Source organism: Octopus sinensis, linkage group LG2 (genome assembly GCF_006345805.1).
Source record: "Octopus sinensis linkage group LG2, ASM634580v1, whole genome shotgun sequence".
Lineage (NCBI taxonomy): Eukaryota > Metazoa > Mollusca > Cephalopoda > Octopoda > Octopodidae > Octopus > Octopus sinensis.
In genome coordinates, this window is record NC_042998.1 from 52,569,540 (window position 1) to 52,593,459 (window position 23,920).

At 35.3% G+C, this 23,920-nt stretch overlaps 1 long non-coding RNA gene across 1 annotated transcript; it reads right to left on the reverse strand.

Moving 5' to 3' along the window:
• Positions 1-307: 307 nt before the first annotated feature.
• On the reverse strand, positions 308-19,746 carry LOC118767913. Its single transcript, XR_005003826.1, has 3 exons — positions 19,718-19,746; positions 1,836-1,839; positions 308-427 (listed from the first exon to the last, which is right to left on the reverse strand). It is a non-coding gene; the product is annotated as an uncharacterized LOC118767913 (long non-coding RNA).
• Positions 19,747-23,920: the final 4,174 nt, after the last annotated feature.

A 23,920-nucleotide genomic window follows, 5' to 3' on the forward strand; every position in this document is an offset into this window, starting at 1 on the left:
AGTGACATTGGGAGTTATGGATTCTGAGCAGGAGTACATTTATAATGTAGTTGATCATTACATTGATGCTTTCATTATTGATTAGGGTCCTACAAAACCTTTGAACTTAGAAACAAAGCCTGTTGGGTATTGTTTTCCCAAAGAAATTTTTGTGAGAATGAATGATGAGCTATGCACATTAACAGGGCAATGTATCCTTCATTACTTTAATACAGGAGACGTCAGGTGTAGCAGCATTCAAGTTACGGAGACAACTGAAGCACAACTTTAGCTGAGACAGAAAATCAATGTCCAGGAATCATCATCATCATCATTGACATCTGTTTTCCATGCTGGCATGGGTTGGATGGCTTAACAGGAATTGGCAAGGCCAAGGGCTGCATCAAGTTTCATAGTCTGTTTTGGCTTGATTTCTATGGCTGGTTGTCTTTCCTAACACCAACAACTCGATAGACTACTTTCATGATCAATATTACTACCATCTTGAAGCTTTCTACTAACATATCCATGCATAGTCTTCTGCTCATATAGGTTCATTCTTTTCTCTGATGATACACTGCAGTAGAGTCGTGCAACTTCTTTGGGCATGTATTTAATGTTATCTGACAAGCAATGTTGCTCTAGGAGCTGCCTTCCAAGTCTTATGATCTTATCAGCCTCATGTATGTGAACTTGGTCGAGGGGATGCACTTTGACACTTGATGGTTAAAAGATGTTGACAAAGGGATATGATATGATATTCAAAGGCATTTTGGATCTATGTTAAGCTTCTACTGCCTTGTTTTCATTTTAGGTAGAGGCAGTCTATATCACTGTTGATGTAGAAATTATGTGTGCTCATTAGTATTTTGGGGGTTTTCACATCAATGGCTTGGATCTCATCAAGCGTTTAATCAAGCAGTCCAAATGTCAGCATGAGTACTGATTCTGCAAACACATTGTGGGCCACTATTTTATTGAATGCTGAGAGTTCTGAGGTCCAAATTTTGTTTATTCAGTTGTAATATTCTTTAGTGACATGTGTTTTGTTACAGGTGCCATTGTAAAATATGTTTTCATCCACCCCTAGATTCCTGTAACATTCCTTGTCAGATATAGGGGAAACAGTCAAGTCATTGATGGTGATGTTGCTACTCTGCTTTACAGTTTGTCCCCCTTTTCACAACCATATAACATTTATCTTAACCAAACTCCAACCTTATATCCTTTGAGAATGCTGTAATTAGGTGAAGGCTCTTTTTTATCTCCTGCATATTCTTTGCATAAAGTTTCAAGTCATTCACAATGAGCAGTGTGTAATTTTGGTGTTTCTGTTTCCTTGTAAACCAGTGAAATATCCTTCAGACTTCCTTAGCATGAATGACATGGGGTTTATAGAAAGTATAAACAAAATCACAGAGAATCTGTCCCCTTGGAATATGTTTTTGTATATATATATGTATGTCTGTATGTATGTATGTATGCATGTATGTTTGTTTGTTTGTTTGTCTCTCGCTCTCTCTATTTTTTCCTCTCATCTTTTTCTTATTTCTTTATTGCCCACAAGGGGCTAAACATAGAGGGGACAAACAAGGACAGACAAATGGATTAAGTCAACTACATTGACCCCAGTGTGTAACTGGTACTTAATTTATCGACCCCAAAAGGATGAAAGGCAAAGTTGACCTCGACGGAATTTGAACTTAGAATGTAACGGCAGACAAAATACCGCTAAGCATTTTGCCCAGCATGCTAACATTTTTGCCAGCTCGTCAAAGAGTGTAGGCTTGAAACGTCAAAGACTTTTCCACTCTTCCCAAGTGTCAAACAAATACACCTGCTTATTGTTCTTTCACCTGCCTCTGTCTTCTATTTTCTGTACATTTGAACCATATCTGTATGTGTGCGTATGTATATTTTTGTGTATATATGTATTTATATATATGTGTGTGTATGTAATTATATGTATATGTGTATGTATCTATATGTATATATGTGTGTATATATATTCATATGTATATTTATGTGTGTATATATATATATATCTTTGCCATTATTTTACATCCACAAAACCACAGCTACTGTTTAAAACAAAATATCAGGCATCTCTACATTAAAAACAAACCAAACATAGATAATACTTAAATTTAATGAATCCACTCTTGAGATGTCAACATTAATATAATTTTCAACATTTGATACAGAGATGTTTAATACATTTCTCATCATGAATATTGTTATTTACTCAATTGTACTTCCATTCGCGTTTATATTATCTTCTTTTTATTTATTAGTTTCCATAAATTTTTGTCATGTTTTTCTTAACAGACAGCAAATTACAATGTTATACTTAGTCAAATATTATAAATGTGATGTGTGGCATGTGTATATATGTCTGTTAGTGTATGAGTTAATTCATGAATGCACACACATATATATGTCTACACACACATCTCTCATATATATATATACATGCATACATGCACAAATATGTATATTACATATGTATATTTATAGATATATGTATGTAGATACATATGTACTCATAAATGCATATTATATATGTATATACATACATGTATATGTTTATATGTCTTATGTATTACATAAATGTATATATACATACACACACATACATTCATATATGTACCTATTATATATACATACATATATATATATGTATATACATGTATATATATATGTATATATATATGTATGTATGTATCTATCTATCTTTATATATATATATATATATATATATATATATATATATATATATATAATATATACATATACACAGACTCAAACACACACATACATGTGTATTATAGTATAACAGCTGTAATTTTAGTTTTAAGGTACATCTCACAGATAATCTGGGATGCACTGTCAGTGATACTTCTGGAGTTTCAGAGTATTTCAAGCTTTCCAACATGTTTTTCTATGCCTATGTCTGTATGTATGTATGTATGTATGTATGTATGTATGTAGTATGTTGTTTGTTTGTTTGTCTTTCTCTCTCTCTCTCTCTCTCTCTCTCTTTTCCTCTCATCCTTTTCTGTCGAAGAGTGTAGGTTTGAAATGTCAAAGACTTTTCCACTCTTCCCAAGTGTCAAACAAATACACCTGTTTATTGTTCTCTTGCCTGCCTCTGTCCCATCTTGACCCATCTAGGGTAAATCAAGCCCCAGCCTGCATCCCAGTCACAACAAGCCACTGGTCTTCCCTCTTTATGGAAAGCCACCTAATGGCCTTCTCTAAATTTCAGTGATGGAATTTATAGCCGTCCTTTTTGCTGTGCCAGTAACTCCAAGCCCAAACAGTGCTTTGCAGAATGAATGCCTTACAAAGTCACAATGGCACACTTCTATCTCGTGGCAATGGTCTTGTAGTTTATTGAACTGAATGGCCATCAATATTGCCTCCAATTAAGAAATTAGACACCACACTCTCACTACACTGGTGACTTTATAAAATGTACCCACACTAAATTGGTGACCTTTCTCAGCTTCCTACAGTCCTATTAGCACTGATTTCTGCACTGCTCTACCATCTCCTGGTATTTGGCAAGCTTCCTCTTATGAGCTTCCTCCATTTGTTCCTCCCAGGGCATGGTCAGTTCCCACATGATCACCTGTTTGGTGGAATTTGAGAAAATCACTATATCGAGGTGGTGTGTTGTAGGTATGATGTGGTCTGGGAACTTTCCCTTCCATGAGATTTGCTCTCAGCTGCCAATCTAGAGCTGTGAAAAGTGGCATGGTCATTGAAGTTTCAAAGAACTGGACTTCTCTCCAGCTCTGAGAAAAGTGATAGCCTCTTCCCTGGGGTTGTTGTTTATTGAACTGAATGCCCGACAATATTGCCTCCACAACCACTCTTAGCACCTGGTCATGTTACAAGCAATAGCAACCATCAACTAAGGCTGTGGGGGCAGCTGCTGCAGAGATGTTGAAGGGACTCTCTTTTAATACACAAGGGACAGGATGGTGAATCACAACAGCCCTATGTGTGAAGACAGCTTAGATTAGAAATATGATACACTGGATATCAGTCCACCAGTGATCTGACCAGGTATGTCTCACTGTTGTATATTGGCTCACCTTGTCTATTTCCCTTGTTGGCCAAGTCCCACCATCCTGCTAGCCCTTGCTTCTACTCTTGTGCAAAATTCTTACAGGAGATGATGCTGCTCTGTTATTATTTTTTTTTTTTGGTGCTTCTAATCTGGAGGGTTGAGAAGTAGTCCAATCCTGAGCACCCTGTCTTCACACTCTCAACCAGATCCCTCTGATTTAACAGTTCCTCTGCAACCTGCAACTCTCTGGCAGCACTCTAATTCATACCTGTGTGAACTTCAATGTTAGCTCCAGCTACTTTCATGTCACTTTAATCTCTGTACTTCATGACTTCTCTTGTTCTTGTCATTATGAATTCCTCAGAGAGAACACTGCATGGGTACAGTAAGGCGTTGGTTGAGTTCCACTAAATGATGCTGCTTAGGATTCTTGGTAAGCCAAGCCACCTCTTCAAAAAAAAAATGCTAATCTTCCTTTCCAGGATTTCTACAGTTGACATGCTGACATCATATGACAGGGATCACAAAATCATAGGCAATAAGGCATGCTGGAATATCCAAGCTTTGAAGCAGCCAGGCAATACAGATGTGCCTTATATATGTATTATACACCTCCCTACACACATATACACACGCACAAACATAAACATGTATACATACACATATCTGTATATAAATATGTATGTGTGCATATTATATAAATGTCAATGTTTTATATATATATATTATATATATATATATATATATATATATAATCTGTTATGTATATATAGATGATTATGATGATGACAATATCTATAAATATGCACATTTGTATATGAATATATATGTGTGTATATTGATACTCTCTCTCTTTCTCTCCCTTTCTCTCTTTATATATATATATATGTGACTGTGTATGTGTATATATATATAATCTATGTTGAATATAAGTATATATATATATATGATGATGATGATGATATATATATATATATATATATATATATATATGCAGATGTTTGTATATAAATATGTGTGTGTATATTGGTATATATATATGTCTATGTTACTCTCACTCACTCACTCTGTGTGTATATAAACACATATATGCAGATGTTTGTATATAGATATCTATGTGTGTATATTGTTATGCAGATTTTCATGCTACTCTCTCTCTCTCTCTCTCTCTCTCTCTATATATATATATATATATATATATATATATATATATATATTATATTTCTGCATAGTATGTTTGTATATACTCACACACAGAAACATACATATGAGTATATAGTTATGTTTCATGCAAATATTAGCATATATACTTATGGTGTATTATCGATGTTAGAAATTATTTTTTCTTCTGATATTTATTTATTTAAACATTCATTTCGTCTTCTTTATCGTATTCAATATTGCTATCAAAATTTTGTTTCCCAAAATGGATAAAAAATTAAAACAAAGAAAAGCAGTATATATATATATATATATATATATATATATATATATATACACACACACACACACACACACATACACACATTATATATATTATATATATATTTATATACATTTACACACATACAGTCAATACATGCACACAGAGACACATGTGTATACATGTATATGTATACTGATACATGTGTGTGTGTTTATATATATACATATATACATACAGGTGTATGTGTATTTAAATATATACATATATACTTACACATGTGTATGTATATTTATTTATATATATATATATACATATGCATATATACACACATGTGTGTTTATATACATATGTATATATATACATATGCATATATACACACGTGTGTGTTTATATACATACATATATATATATATATATATTTTTACATACACACATATATGTGTATGTGTGTATATAAAAATAATTTCTAACATTGACAATACTCCATAAGCTTATATGCTAATGTTTGCATGTAACTTAACTTATATACACATATGTATGTTTGTGTGTGTGGGTATTTACACATATATATTATGCACAAACATGTCCATATATATATTTATATATACATATATATATATACACATGCATATATGTCTATGTGCGTTTATATAAATTTATACACACACACACATATCATATGTATGACTTTTTTTAAAGAAATATTAGTGTGTGTAAAGAAAAATAGAAATGTAATAAAAGAATTATAATCACAGGAAAATATATCTACCCTCTCACTTAAAATAACTCCAAGAGAGACCAAAATTTAGAAGAATACAGTAAAAAAGAAATAATATATAAAATAAGATTGGAGAGACAAAAATGAAAAAAAAATTAATTGAGAAATGTCTTTCATAGAAGAGAGAAAGAAATAAAAAGAAAAAAATATGATGAATAAAATATAAGATTATTACAAAAATATAAAAACAAAATATATTAAGAGATAGGGGAAAGTGAAATACAAGATATTTGGAAAACACTTAAATTACTGGGAAAAAGGCAATAAATAAATAGATAAATAAATAAATAAAAATATTGACATTGATGTCTGGTGATTATTGTCTTATAGCTATAAGGTAAACATGTGCACATATAGATACATGCATGTGTGTGTATATGTATATGCATATATATATATATACACACACACACATGTATGCATGTGTATATTTGTGCATGTGTGTGCATTTATATGTATATGCATGTGTGTATATATGTGTGTATGTATGTATGTATGTATGTATGTATGTTTGCAATGTTGTATACATATGTAATTTCATATATATACACACACCCATACATAAATATATGTACATGTAGATATATAATAGATAAATGTAACATTTGTGTATGTGATATATATATGTGTGTGTATATATGTATGTATACACACAAACACATTTGACAGAAATATTTCTATGATGATTGAATTAACAATTGAAAGGATTTAGGAAAAAAGATGGAATAGAGATTGGCAATGGAGGTGGTAGTGGTGGTGGTGGGTGATGTTTGATGACAGTCATGATAATGTGGTGCTGGTAGTAGTGGTAGTGGTGGTTCCAATTGGTGATGACAATAATGATTTCTGTGTAGGTAAGGAGTTAGAAGATGTGAAGAAGAAGGAAGAGGAGGAAACAATATGTGCCGTAGTAACAAGATCAAGACAAAGAATGAATGTGAGCAATCGCAAATGGAATGACTGCAGTAGCTTCATTCCCAACAAGCTTACCTAGGAACTGAACCACTAGCTTTTTTTGATATCAACAACAACTGCAGTATTGCTAACAACTTTTGTTAATGACAGTAACAGCTTCACTAACAGTGATAATAACATTAACCTTAAAACATGAATTAATAGTTACATGAAGTATAATGAAAATTGCTACATCAGAGAACCATATAGTCATGGCCAAAAATTTGGAACATTTTTTTAGAAATTGAAATTGTTCTGCCCATGTAGAATTCAATTCAAATATATACCATGTAGAGATATACTTACCTTATAAATGGTCCAATGGTTAATATCTTCTAATTGAACCTTTGGATTGATTATTAGGGAAGTACATCTCTATGTTGTAGAGATCCAAATCAAATTGTACTTGGGCATAACAAATCTAATTTTTAAAAGAAGGTTCCAAATTTTTGACCACGACTGATCCACATATTCTTTTCTGCTCTAGGCACAAGGCCCGAAATTTTGGGGGAGGGGACCAGTTGATTAGATCAATCCCTGTACGAAACTGGTACTTAATTTATCGACCCCATCCCCCCAAAAAGGATGAAAGACAAAGTCGACCTCGGCATAATTTTAACTCAGAACATAAGACAGACGAAATACCGCTAACCATTTTGCCCAGCATGCTAACGTTTCTTATTTCTCTATTGCCCACAAGAGGTTAAACATAGAAGGGACAAACAAGGACAGACAAAGGGATTACGTTGGTTACATCGACCCCTGTGCATAACTGGTACTTAATTTATCGACCCCGAAAGGATGAAAGGCAAAGTCGACCTCAGTGGAATTTGAACTCAGAACGTAGCGACGGGTGAAATACCGTAAGCATTTTGCCCAGTGTGCTAACGTTTCTGCCAGCTTGCCACTTTACTAACCCAAATATTCTATCTGTTTTACGTTCATTTTATGTTCAAACTGGATAGATCCAGCCTCTCACCTACCCTCCAATGTTATTCTAAAATAAGCAATCACATCATTGAAATCTCAAAGCTACAAGGGCATGCATGATTAATTCAAGAGAATATGAATAAATAAGCATTACATTTGGCAGTGATCAATAGTCAAATGCTGTCAATAGTTAAACCATTTAATTCACAAGGACTAAGTCCACCTGACTGCATATAGGTATCACAAATTGTTTTTTGTAAGCACTGCAGTAACTTATTAATCCTGATTTATAACATAAGTACAGGATCAAACATTTTAGGGCAGGTGGAAAAGTTGATTATATTGATCGCATTACTAGACAGGTACTTTATTCTCTTTTCCTTTTTTCCCCTGAAAGAGGACAAAGTCGTGTACTGTTTTGCTCTGAGTTAAAATCTTGTTAGTACCGTTATTGACTAACTACAACAAAGCATCAAAGCATGCTGAATTTAAGACTGCCTTGTAGAGGAATTTGTTGCAAGTCTTCTCAATTTGAACCAGCACAGGGTTATTTTCCCCTCTTAAGCAAATTTTCATAAGCAAAAACGGGATTTTTCTATTTGAATAATGATGTCAGCAAAAATCTGGCCGCTAAAATTATATGTAACCATCTCTGAGATTTTTGAGTGAAGACATCACTATAGATCTGTCTAATTAAATTTCTTCTGGAATGTACTAAAAAGACCAGAATTACAGAGTGAAAGACAGTGTAAAAGGGATGAGTGGAGGATAGGCAAAAGTACATATCTAACAAAACTAGGATCAAAGACAGACACCACTCTGCAGTGCTCTCTTGTGCAACTGCTACTATGGCCTTGGACTGATCGAAACCTTGTGAGTGGTTTTGATAGACAAACTGAAAGAAGCCTGTTGTGTGTATATACATACATGCAAATAAATATACATTTATGTTTGCTTAGAAGAAGCTTTTTTTGGCTCTCTCTAAATTTCTCAGTAACACACAGAAACATTTGTTATGGTAGTAGAATCTTTTGCTATTTGTTCAAAACCTGGATCTTATGCTTGAAAAATAAAACTTGTAAACCTGAGTTCTCATAAAGCAAGTCTTTGTAAAGTGAGGTATTACTGTACTAGGATCGATCATTTAGACTAAGCCCTTCAAGACAGTGTCCCAGTATGGCCAGTATCCAGTGACTGAAACTAGTAAAAGAGGTAGATATATAAATCTATGCATACTTTTATACTTACAAACCAATATGTAGATGCATTAACATATAACAATCCTATGATGGAGCTTGTAAACATTCAAACACTCATTGTCTTTCTCTCTCTCTCTCTGTTTCTCACACATATGCACGTCCACACACACACACACACACACACACACACACACATACACACACACCATAAGTACATTGCATACATTCCCATTGGCAGAAACACATAATACTCTGTAAACACATATACCTGCATATTCACAAACATCTACAAATATGCACATGCATATGTATGTGAGCACACACACATACACATACACACACACATACACACACATTTTACAAATTCTTTAAGCAGTTTTCCAAGAAAGAAAATGTAAATATCTAATCAATTTTTTCCCTCCATCACCTTTCCTCTTTCCCGTTGACCAAATTTAGCAACAGAAGAACATTGTGCAAAAAGATAATAAAATAAATGAAAACAAATGACAATAAATCTAAGAAAAAAACATTGAGTAGAACTGGCAGGAAAAAAGAAAAGGAAAGTAAATGTTGGATATGTCATTTAATGGGATCAAAAGAAACTGGGAATTAAGGAAGAAAAAATTCTTTGTTTCTTGATTTTTATCATTTCTTTAAATCTGTCAAAATATGATGGCAGCCTTAGAAACAAAAAAAAAATCATTTTGTTTCTTCCTTCCTCCTTCCATCTCTCTATCTCTGCCTCTCCTTCCCTCCTCTCTCACTCTCCTTTCTTTCTTTCTCCCTTATTCTCCACTCTCTTTCTCCTTTACTCTCCTGTCTCCTTTTTCCTTCCTCTCATCCTTTCTCTCTCCGCATGTGTCCCTCCCTCTCCTTCCTCCCTTCTCTCTCTCATAAACAGATAAACAAACTTATTTTCACTGATTTTCTATTTTTCTAAAAATATAACTTTCCATGTAACTATTTGATTAATTGATTATTTAATTAATTAACAACAGAATTAATTAATAATAACTTAAACAATGATAAGCATTACATTTATTTATTTAATTTTTTTTAGTTTTCTGACATAGGTCAGAATGACATTCAATATTTGTGTGTGTGTCAAATCCCGTTCAGGTTGACTTTGCCTTCCATCTTTTGGGGTTGATAAATTAAGTACCAGTTGTGTACTGGGGTTGATCTAATCATCTGGCACTCTCCCCAAAAGTTTCAGGCCTTGAGCCTAGAGTAGATAAGAATATTTGTGTGTGTTATTTTGAGTTGGTTCATGTATCTTTGAAGAGGGCAATCCCTTGGTCTTTTCCCTGAAGTGAGCTCAGAATGCTAACGTTCACTCTTCCATTGAAAGGCAGTATTTCAGGATCAGCAATTTGATACTTTGACTGCTGGCTCTTTCCAGGACTTTGGTTTTGGTCACATAGTGTTGCCATTTGATGCTGAAGATTGAACAAATCCTACATCTTTTGAAACACAAGTCTGAAATTGTACCAAGTGGTGGTGTTCTATCACCACTGGAACTAAAGACTTCGAAACCACAAGAAAAGACAATGAAGAAATCAAATGACTGGAGAGAAAGGCTGAATAAAATAAATCTCGTCAATCACCAGTTATTACCATGCAGTCAATGCCATCATCTCTACTATTTAAGAATTGATCGACTTTGTCATTAATGCTATCACCATAAAGGAAGCATTCACCAAAAAAGAAAGTAAATTCTCAGATACAAGATAAAGTCAACAATGATATATATTTACACACAAACACAAACACACACATACACACATCTATATATAATAATGATGATGTATGTATATATGTGTGTGTGTGTATACATATATAAGATATGGGTTGACAACACTAAGTAGTGATGTGTATGCATGAATGTATGTATATATAACTTTTATATATATATGTGTATATGTATATATGTATATATACATTTATATATATATGTGTGTGTGTGTGTGTGTATGTTTGTATGTATGTATGTATGTATGTATGTATGTATGTATGTATGCATGTATGTATGCATGTATGTATGCATGTATGTATTATGTATGTATGTATGTATGTATGTATGTATGTATGCCTGCATGTGTGTGTGTGAGTGTGTGTATATATATATATATATATATATATATATATATATATATAACTGGCTCTCTGCTGGTTATGACAAGAAGGGTTCCAGTTGATCTGAACAGGAGAACAGCCTGCTCATGAAATTAAAGTGCAAGTGGCTGCGTATTCCATAGACATATGTACCTTTAACGTATTTCTCAGGGAGATTCCACATGATATTGTGTGTGACAAGGCTGGCCCCTTGGAATATAAGTACTACTCATTTTTGCCAGCTGAGTGAACTGGAGCAATGTCTTGCTCAAGGATACAATGTGTTGCTGGTCATTGAACTCATGACCTTATGATTGTGAGCCGAATACCCTAACCACTAAGCCATGCACCTTCACACACACACACATGCACGCACACACTCAAACACATCATACATATATATATATGCTTACACACTAACATACACACACATACATACACATACACATGCACACACTCACACATATATATATACTAGTCTAAGAAAGTGTTTATACACTTGCAGAAAACAAAAAATACACAGATGTGTACATATGAATGAGTATTTTCTTTAACAATATGCTAGAGTACATTATAACTTACAGTTCTTTCTGTATGATGAGTACACAATTTTGTAATTACTGTTTTGGTTCTAAACCCCATATTCACAGTAATTCTTTTTTTCGTTTGAATTTGCATCAAATAAGAACCTGCATTCATATATGTAGATGACATATGATGAAAAGGAAGCCAAAATCTTTCATAAAATGTGGTGATTAAATGTAATATAAAGCTGAAAAGAAAAAGTTAGTATTTGAAAAAAAAATATCTCCATCAGCCTTACTAATTGTTTTTACTATAAGCACAAGGCCAGCAGTTTTAGTGGGAAGATGTATGTCATTTATATTGACCCCATTGCTTGACTGGTATTTCATTTTGTCATTTCCGAAAGGATGAAATGTAAAGTTGACCTTGGCAGAATTTGATCTCAGGATGTAAATCAGAATCAAATTTGATGACTGGCATCCATGCTAGTGGAGCGCTCAGAGCACCATCGAAGTGTGATCGTTGCCAGAGCAGCTAACTGGCTTCTGTGCTGGGGCATGTAAAAAGCACCATTCAAGCGTGATCGTTACCAGCATTGCCTTACTGGCACTTGTGCTGGTGGCACGTGAAAAAGCATTCGAGCGAGGTCATTGCCAGTGCCACTGGACTGGCTCCTGTGCAGGTAGCATGTAAAAAACACCATTTAAGCATAGCTGTTGCCAGTACCGCCTGACTGGGCCTCATGCTGGTGGCACGTAAAAGCACCCACTACACTCTCTGAGTGGTTGGCATTAGGAAGGGCATCCAGCTGTAGAAACTCAGCCAGATCAAATTGGAGACTGGTGCAGCCATCTGGTTCGCCAGTCCTCAGTCAAATCGTCCAACCCATGCTAGCATGGAAAGCGGACGTTAAACGATGATGATGATGATGATGATGATGATGATGAGGATAATGATGATGATGTAAAGCTGAAGGAAATAGTGCTAAGCATTTTGTCATGCATGCTGATGGTTCTGCTTACTCATTGCCTTTTAAAAATAATTCTTTCTTTTTCAATAGGTAAAAGGCCTGAAAGTGTAAGGGAAGGGGTTATTTGATTACATGAACCCCAGTGCTCAACTGGTATTTATCTTATTGACCCCCTCTCCCACTAAAAGGATGAAAAGTAAATTTAACCATGGCAGAATTTGAACTTACTACATAAAGACCTGGAAGAAATGCTACTAAGCATTTTGTCTGGTGTAGTAATGATTCTGTCAGCTCAGCATCCTCATCTGCATTAATAATTATTAATCTTAGCAAATTTATCAATCAATATAATGAATGAACATAATTCTTGATATGTTTCATTGAGAAAGAAAATGAAAGTGAAAGTATCACACAATAATCTTCTACTCGTGTAAAGCATATTAACTATAAGTCAACGACCTCAAGTCCAGCATATTACTGATTTTCACACACACACACACACAGATACACATATGAGACGGGGAGTAAGTTTAGATTGAGTTAAGCTTAACTTTTTATGATACTAACGCATCAGAAGCTATCTCTTTTTCTTTGATGAGAAACTTAGCTAAAGTAATCATATTTACATACAGTCATCTTCTTTGCCCACTATTTCTGGGAGTGTCATGGGAGCAGAGAACTCAAGCACCTCCTCTAAAGATTTTTCCAGCTGGATTCTCAAGCTCGACCAACTGAAACTATGGGTATTATCCAGCCATTTTATTCCTGGGCTACCCTTAGGTCTCCTGCTGGTTGCTTTGGCTTAAAGAAACTGTCTTGTAATTCTTTCCTGTGATATTCTAATCACATGTCTGTAATACCAGAGCTGTGACTCTTGATGCACAGGAGTAGTGACTTAACCTGGAGAGATTCCCTGCTCTCTGAGCTGTGCATTCTGTTGAGTAACATTACTCCAAAGAACCCCATTTCATTTGCTTATTTTTCTGATCTTCAATTCATCATGAATGCTAGCTACATTAAATTCTTCCATTGTAATTTCATACACAAAATTTTTGATGCCCCAAGCACCAGTTTAATAATGAAAAAAATTGGTTATTCTGCTAAGCATCTTTAAATTCTTGCTTATTTTCAAAATTAATTGAATTGTGTTAGCACTTTATATCTTGTTATGTGAAGGCACATGGCTCAGTGGTTAGAGCGTCAATTCTGTGTGTTGTGTTCTTGAGCAAGACACTTTATTTCATAATGCTCCAGTTCACTTAGCTATAGAAATGAGTTGCGATGTCACTGGTGCCAAGCTGCATCAGCATTTGCCTTTCCCTTGGATAACTTTGGTGGTGTGGAGAGGGGAGGCTGGTATGCATGGACGACTGCTGGTCTTCCATAAACAACCTTGCTTGGACTTGTGCTTTAGAGGGTAACTTTCTAGGTACAATCCCATGGTCATTTTTGTCCGAAGGGGTTCTTTATACATCTTGTTAAAATACGGTTGTGAAAGTTTTTAAATTCTTGAGCTATTTACTTTTTAAGTATTCTGCAAATAATACAAGAGGGTTTAGGTACTAATCATTTCTCACATAAGCACAAGGCTAATAATTTGTGGGGAGAGGTTGGTAAGTTAAACTGACCAATCAAATGGTGTGCTTGACTGGTGCTTTTATTGATCTGAGTGGGATGAAAGGCAATGTTGACTTCAACAGGCTTTGGACTTTGAACAAGTTTGTTAATAATGATTTCAAATCTTGGCACAAGGCCAGAAATTTTAGGGGAGGGGTAAGTCAATTACACTGACCCCAATTATTTATTTTATTGACCTCAAAAGGATGGAAGGCAAACTCAACCACTGTGTTATTTGAACTCAGAACACAAAATCAGAAAAACGCTGAGGAGCATTTTGTCTTGTATGTTATAGATTCTGCCAGCTCACCATCTTGTTTGTTAATAATGCGAATAAAGCATTGCTTAAAGAAAAAAAAAAACAATGAAATTTGTAGACTTAGGAACAATATACCTTACAAGTTTTATCTATGTGCGTTTTATTGCATCAAAAGATCAGCAATTAGCACTACCAATGTCAAGGAACACATTTTGTTGTGTCTTGTTGGGGTCATTTTGCCAAAATTAACAACAGATGCACAGGTTCAAATCCACTTCTTTATTGTTAGTCAGTTGGTTAAAGATCTAACTAATTGATTGTTTGTTTAACGAGCTGGTTAAACAATCAATCAATTGTTTGTCAACATCATTTTATCCATGGTCTCATCAATGATATGCTACACATGAAGACAATGTGATGGATGGTTTCAGGTTATTTTTTACACACTCAACATGTAGCAGTGCTACCATTCTTTAAGATGTTATCCTGATAGCACCTTAATGGTAGGCATTGATTCTAGGCCACAAGATAAACTCTTCTGTCTCTGATTTTAAGCCAGCAGATACTGGCCACTAATGAGTAAGAGTTTTGTCAACTTATTATTATCATTACTATTATTATTAGCAAGCTGACAGAATGCTTAGTGACATTTCATCCATTTTTATGTTCTGAGTTCAAATTCTTCCAAGTTTGACTTTGCTTGTCATCCTTATGGGATTGATGAAATAAGAACCACCAGGGTTGGTATAATTGACAAGTCCTTTCCTCACAAAATTCCAGGCCTTGTGCCTATTGTAGAAAGGATTATTATTATTATTATTAGTAGTAGTAGTAGTATTTAGCTTTGAGGTGAATGGCATAGTGGTTAAGGTTTTTGCTCTCATGATCACAACATCATTGTTTCAATTCCTAGACTGGGTGATACACTGTATTCTTGAAGAAAACATTTCACCTCGCATTGCTCTGCCTACTCTTCGACACTTGACATGTGGTACACTGTGCTCCTATTCAGGCAACGTCTATTTGGTGGAGAGACTGAGCTAATGTATAGCTTGAACATTTAATCACTATAAACAAATCACTTGTAATCATTTGGCAAAAGCTGAACATAGTCATGTCTGACGGGAGAGCCCATCATTTACATTTGAGTAAGTAATGATCAAACAGACCAATGATTAAAGGTATTCTAGTTGTAACAAGTTTGCCAGTTATAACCCTTTACTGATTAATTACTTGTTTTTACTGGTACCATCAACTCAGTACTTGACAAGTACTTTATTTTATTGACTCCCAAGGGTTTGAACTTGGAATCTAAAGAGCCAGAAGAAATGAGGCAAAACATTTTGTCTGAAGCTCTAATGATTCTATCACCTCACCAATTAATAAATGTTAAAATCTGATTACCCTGCTCCTTCTTTCTCTTGTTCCCAAACAGACTTATATCTGAATCCTTCATCAAACTGAAGGACAGATTGCCAAATTTGAGGTGAACAAGTGCATCAAGACTCAAATATAATTTGAAATAGACATAACCAGTCCCTCCAGTTTGGATATATTTATGATCATTCAATGTTAAGTATGTTTTGGTATATTTCCAATTGAATATATTCATTATTGCACATTTTTAGGTATACTTCTAAAACTGAAAGTTATAATTAGGAGTTTGTATTTACTGTAACATGTTTACTGTAACATATGATTTAGGTAAATATGATTGTATATGTTTGCTATTAAACATATTTACCTGAACATATGATTATGTATTTCATACTGACATATGTTTAGATAAGCATGGTTATATATGGAAAACCTGGGACGAGGTGGTGAAGCACGACCTTCGAACGTTAGGTCTCACCATGGAAATGACTAGAGACCGAGACCTATGGAAGTATGCTGTGCGTGAGAAGACCTGGCAAGACTAGTGAAGCCATAACCCGTGGCCCCTACCTGGGACGTAGTCAGTCCACCTGTGCATACCTTCCTGCTTGTGACACTTGTGAAGACCTGTTGAGGCAAATCAAATCAAAGTCAAATCGAATCAAGTCAAACCAAATCAAAATAGATGAACATCAATGGAATTTGTATCCTTGTGGTACCAGTGCCGGTGGCACATAAGAAAACCATCCGAACGGGACCGTAGCCAGTACCGCATCGACTGGCCTCCGTGCCGTGGGCACGTAACAAACACCATCCGATCGTAGCCGTTCGCCAGCCTCGTCTGGCACCTGTGTCGGTGGCACATAAGAAAAACACCGAAAACACCATATCCGAGCGTGGTCGTCTGCCAGCCTCGTCTGGCACCTGTGTCGGTGGCACATAAAAAACACCATCCGAGCGTGGCCGTCTGCCAGCCTCGTCTGGCACCTGTGTCGGTGGCACATAAAATCACCCACTACACTCTCGGAGTGGTTGGCGTTAGGAAGGGCATCCAGCTGTAGAAACACTGCCAGATCTGACTGGCCTGGTGTAGCCTTCGGGCTTGCCAGACCCCAGTTGAACCGTCCAACCCATGCTAGCATGGAAAGCGGACGTTAAACGATGATGATGATGATGATGATGTTATATATATTTAGGAATGTTTTAGATTAAGGGACTGAGGCTTCTGCTAATTTGGTTTGCTTGAGAAGACATATCAAAGCTAAGTAAAACCATGGCTGTCCTTGCAAACAAGCACATCCCTTACATCCCTCTTCAACTGAGCAATCCAAATCTTGCAGGCTTGTGGGTGTTTGTGCCACATAAAAAGCATCCATGCTAGTTCCACATGAACGAGCCTGTGCCAGTGCTGCATAAAAGCACCTTGCATGCTCTGTATAGAGGTTGGCATTAGAAAAAGTATCTAGCCATAGAAACCATACCAAAACAGATATGAAGTCCAGGCAACTCTTCAGTTGGCCAGCTAGTGTCAAACCATCCAACCCATGCCAGCATAGAAAACGGACGTTAAATGATGATTATAATGATAGTTACATATGTTTATTGTTACAGATACTTAGGTAAAAGTGATTATATGTTTATAACATGTCTATATATATATGAATGATTGCATTTGTTTATTACAACTCATTTAGATATATATTTATAAATTCGTATGTGACACCAACTAAACTATATTCATTATATGCAATATATATATAAATAATTTGTTATATGTAATAAATATATATACAATGTCATATATTTGAATTCAAAATAGATGAAAGATCTAAATTGTTTGATACGTCTGTCATAAATTTTATATATTTTCTATTTTTTACTTTTTATTTTGTTTTGTTTCTTAATTGACAAGGCTGGGATAAAAATGTGTTCTGCATTGATCAAACAAATATGCAACTTAGAGAGAGAGAGAGAAAGAAAGAGAGAGTGAGTGGAAAATATAGTTAATGGCTGCCTCGGGGACTGGCTTGCACACTTAGACAAAATGACTCTGTAATCTTATTTTCAACAATAATGATTTATAGAACAGATTGCTGGTGGTGAAGGTAGCAGGGTGTGTGATGTATTCAATTGAATTTATTCTAGCATATTACTACTTTTTATTCTATCAACCACTCAGGAATGGAAATCAACTCTCTTGGGATTTTTGAGCAAAAACGATGCTGATGATAATCATAAAATCCATATTATTTACTAGGCCATTAAACAAAGATAGAAAGGAAGGATGAAAGAAGGAAAGAAGGAAGGAGAAGATGGAAATTTTATTTTTTAATTATTTTAAATACTAAAACAGTGAGCTGGCAGAATCATTAGCATGCTGGACAAACCATTTTGTAGCATTTCTTCTGGTTTTATGTTCTAAGTTCAAATCCTGCCAATACCGACTTTGCTTTTCATTCTTTTGGGGTTGATAAAATAAGTAGCAGTCAAGCACTGGGGTCAATTTTCCCTCAAAATTGTTGGCCTGTCAAAAGTAGAAAGAATTCTTTTTAACACTTGAAATAACAGAGCTGTTTCTCCAGATATGTCCCCAAGAAGATAAAAAACAAAAGTCTATAAATGTGCTGTGTAGAATAGTGCTCCACAACAGGTATACACTGGTGTGCCATGAGACAACGCTAGGTGTGCTGCAGTATAACCTGAATATAATTTTTTCCTTATAGGTGCAGGAGTGGCTCTGTGGTATATAGTTTGCTTACCTCCCACATGGCTCTGGGTTCAGTCCCACTGCATGGCACATTGGGCAAGTGAGTTCTACTATAGCCTCGGGCTGAACAGAAGCCTTGTGAGTGGATTTGGTAGATGGAAACTGGAAGAAGCTTGATACTGTTATTGCACAAAGGGTAAATGTGGTTTCTTTGTTGTAGTGTAATTAATAATATTAGTGTTTAATCCTTCCGAGAATTAAAATTGAATAAATGTGATATTTAAGGTATGTTTGTTCCCAAACAACACTTATTTTAGTGCTGTTAGCACTGCCAGATTGAATGGTACTGCCCAGGTATCGAAACCATAATGATATCCGTGGTGCAGCTGATGATCTCAGTCAAATGACTGAAACAAATGAAAGAATAAAAGAATAAAAAAGAATACTTTTAATTATAATTTTAGTTCAGGTGTGCTGCTGAATTTTGAAAAGAATATAGGTACCGCAAGTACAAAATGGTTGCAGAACACTGGTTTAGATCAGGGGTGGGGAAACACCCCACCTCTGGGTGCAATTATGCCTGCGAGAAAGTGCTTGTACTCAGCCCTTTCAATCATATTAAACATATAGTCTCTTTCATCAACATGTGCTAGTCAAAGGAAAACTGCCTGTCTTTCTCCACCAAAAGGAAGGTGGTAGTGTGATTCTCATGATAGACTCTGCAGCCAGTATCTGGATTTGACCTTCATGTGACAACAGATGTCTAACTAATGTTAGATGTTAGATGTTCTATGGTTAGATACCCATTCTAATGCCAGCCTCTTTACAGAGCATGCCGGGTGCTTTTATCCAGCACTGGCACAGGTGCTTTCATGTGGCACTAGCATGGATGCTTTTTATATGGCATCAGCACCCACAATCCTACAAGATTTGGATTGCTTAGTTGAAGAGGGGTGTAAAGGATGTGCTTGTTTGCAAGGACAGTCATGATTTTACTTAGCTTTGACATGTCTTCTCAAGCAAACCAATGCAATGCTTGGATGCTGAATATGTGCATGCAGAAAGGTTTTGTCATGCTGCACACATTTTACACATGTTTGGCAGGAAACAGTTCTGTGTCAGAGAATTTGTTTTCAACTCACTGTGCCTCATCATTCATAGAACTGTCAGAACTATAATTTCTGCTGATTCTTGTCAGTGCTCAAAATTTTCCTCGGGAACATAGGCTCAGACATGGTTGTGTGGTAAGACATTTACTTGTCAACTACACAGTTCCAGGTTCAGTTATGACACATTAGGACCAGGCTGACCAAAGCTTTGTGCATAGACTTGGTAGATGGAAACTAAAAGACACACATTGTTTGAGTGCTTATATATATATATAAGCAGACACACATTGTGTGCGTATTTATATATATATATAAATGTATGTATGTGTGTGTGTGTATGTGTTTTCCTTTTTTTGCAAAGTTTTGCAAACTGCTGCTTATTTTAATTTTATATATATATATATATATATATATATATATATATATATATATATATATATATTTGTGCTTTTCCTCTACCATGTCCCTGTAACTTAGTAGTTTGGCAAACGGAGATGGATACAATAATTACCAGGCTTACAATGACTGAAAAAAGTAAAAGATAAAAGATAAAAATATTTTCATTCTTCCCCACAACTAGTTTTCAAGAGAAAACTAACATGGAAATTCTACTGGTTGTCATTACCTATTTGGTAGAAGACAGAGTATCTGACAATATTCCAGATGCCAAGGCAGCAAGCTGGCAGAAACATTATCATGCTGGGTGAAATGCTTAGCGCTAGTTCGTCTGTCTTTACATTCTGAGTTTAAATTCCACCAAGGTCAACTTTATTTCATCCTTTCAGGGTCAATAAATTAAGTACCAGTTGTATACTGGGGTCGATCTAATTGATTGGCCCCCTCCTCCAAAATTTTGGGCCTTGTGCCTAGAGTAGAAAAGAATATTCAACATAATATTTTCTGATTTTGGTACAAGGCCAGGAATTTGTTGGGGAGGAAGAGTTGGTTACAATTGACTAAAGTTAACTCCATCAGAAATTCATTACAGAATCTAAATGAATATGATTAAAACTTACCAAAATTGTTACGCTTGGGGATGGTCATATTTTACCAATTAAACACATGCGCCATATATTTGGTCTTCACTTCAGCTTTATTATCGTTACTTTAGTTTCTTTGCCTAAGCTCTTTTGTCACACATCATGTGACCTCTTCAGCGATTCTATCCCACATGTTACCTTTTGTTCTACTTGAAGACCAAATATATAGTGCATGTTTTTGATTGGCAACATCTGATCATCCCCAAGTGTAACAATATCTGTTTCAACACATGATGATTGGCATCTGTAATCATCCCCAAGTGTAACAATATCTGTTTCAACACATGATGATTAGCATCTGTGCTAGTGGAGTGCTAAGAGCACCATCCGCGTGTGATAATTGCCAGAGCAGCTAATTGGCTTCCATGCTGGTGGCATGTAAAAAGCACCATTCTTGCGTGATCGTTACCAGCGTTGCCTTACTGGCATTTGTGCTGGTGGCATGCGAAAAAAACATTTGAGTGAGGTCATTGCCAATGCTGCTGGACTGGCTCCTGTGCGGGTGGCACGTAAAAAACACCATTTGAGCCCATTTGAGCGTGGCCGTTGCCAGTACTGCCTGACTGGCCCCCATGCCGGTGGCACATGAAAGCACCCACTACACTCTCAGAGTGGTTGGCATTAGAAAGGGCATCCAGCTGTAGAAACTCTGCTAGATCAGATTGGAGTCTGGTACAGCCATCTGGTTCGCCAGTCCTCAGTCAAATCGTCCAACCCATGCTAGCATGGAAAGTGAACATTAAATGATGATGATGATGATGATGATGATTTCACATCAAGAATTTTGCAAAACAAATAACATAAATGTCATAAAAATTGATCATAACATAAGTACATATCTCTGTATATGTTACTAGAATTCTAAACAACCTTTACGATCAATATAATACTGTAGAAAAGTTATAGTAATTCCAATTGCGTTATGTTTTAATAAAACATTTTTTTCCATTTCCAAGACCATTTTTGTTCAAAACCCACAGCTCACCAATTAGAGATTACATTCTCTGTGATCATCTCATCTCCTACTTTTTTGGCTCCATCTTTGAACTTAAATTCACTTCATTGTCATTTTCACCTGCCTGTCTAACTTTTACTGTCGTGTCAGTATTGTTATAGAAATTACACTATAAAAAAGATTAGCAGGAAATATTATTCTGATATTGCAAAGAGAACAAATCAATGACCTTTTTACATTTTGCTGTTATTTTTATTATAAATGTTTAAAACTTCTTAAATATTTTATAGTTATTTCACGATCTATTTATTTCAGTCTTTGTTATGAATAATTGAAAATTTGTTCACTATTTTTGGCTTTTTATTAGATTACATTATTTCGTATGCTTTGACATTTCATTAAAAATTAGGAAAGAATGCATTGGTTAATATTGACCTATATTTCTAAAATGATGAGGTAAAGTAAATATTACATGACTTATGAAAAAATCCACTCAGAGATTAATCTTTCTTGTATTAATCCTTTCTACTAGAAGCACAAGGATTCAAATTTGGAGAAAGGGATTAAGATGGTTACATCAACTCCAGTGTGTAACTGGTACTAACTTATTGCCTCTGAAAAGATAAAAGGCAAAACCAACCTCGGCAGAATTTGAACTTACAACATAATGTCAGATGAAATATTGCTGAGCAATTTGCCCGGCATGCTAATGCTTCTGCTAGCTCACCGCCTTTGGTTCTTGTAATAATGATATCTAGTTTAGGCTCAAGGCCAGTAATTTTGAGGGGGCAGAGGTAGTCAAAATCATTGGCTCTAGTACTTTAACTACTACTTTATCAACCCCACTGAGAGTTGAAAGGCCAAGGTGACTTTGGTGGGATTTATGCCCAAACTGTAAAGAGTTGGAATAATGCCACAAGGCATTTTGATATTCTAACAATGCAGCCAGCTTGCCATCCTAAATTGTTCTCTTATAATGGTTTCAAATTTTGGTACAAAGCCAGCAAGATTTTGGTAGCATAGGTTAGTCAATTACATATCTTCATACTTGACTGATACTTTATTTTATTGACCCTGAAAGAATGAAAAGGTAAGTTGATCATGTTGGAATTTGAAATCCAAATATAAAGAGCTGGAAGAAATGTTGCTGAGTATTTTGTCCAATGCTGTAATGATTCTGGCAGTTCACTGCCCTAGTGGTTCTCCTGATAATAATAGTCCTTTCTACTATAGGTACAAAGCCTGAATTTTGGGGGATTTTATCGACCTCAGTGTTTCACTGGTACCGAATTTATCAACCCCAAAAGGATGAAAGACAAAGTCAACCTCAGCAGAATTTGAACTCAGAACGCAGTGATGGGTGAAATACTGCTAAGCATTTCATCCAGTGTGCTAACGATTCTGCTAGCTTGCCACCTTCTAATAATAATAATAATAATAATAATAATCCTTTCTACAATAGGCACAATGCCTGAAATTTTGGGGAAGGGGACTCGTCGGCTATATTGACCCTAGTGCTTAACTGGTTACTGACTCTGAAAGGATGAAAGGCAAGGTAGACCTCAAACGAATTTCAAAAATAATAATAACAATAATAGTGACTTCAAATTTTGGCACAAAGCCAGCGATTTTGGGGAAGGGTGTAAGTCAGTTAGACTAACACTAGTGTTTGACTGGTACTTATCTCATCAACCCAAAAAGGATGAAAGGCAAAGTTGACCACAGCAGAATTTGAATAATAATAATAATAATAATAATAATAATAATAATAATAATATTGAAAGACATCATATTGAAAGACTTCAGACAAAGAACATGCCTCCTCATTGATATGACTGTCCCAATCGATATAAACGTATCTGTCAAGACCTACCAAAAACTGAGCAAATATAAAGATCTTGA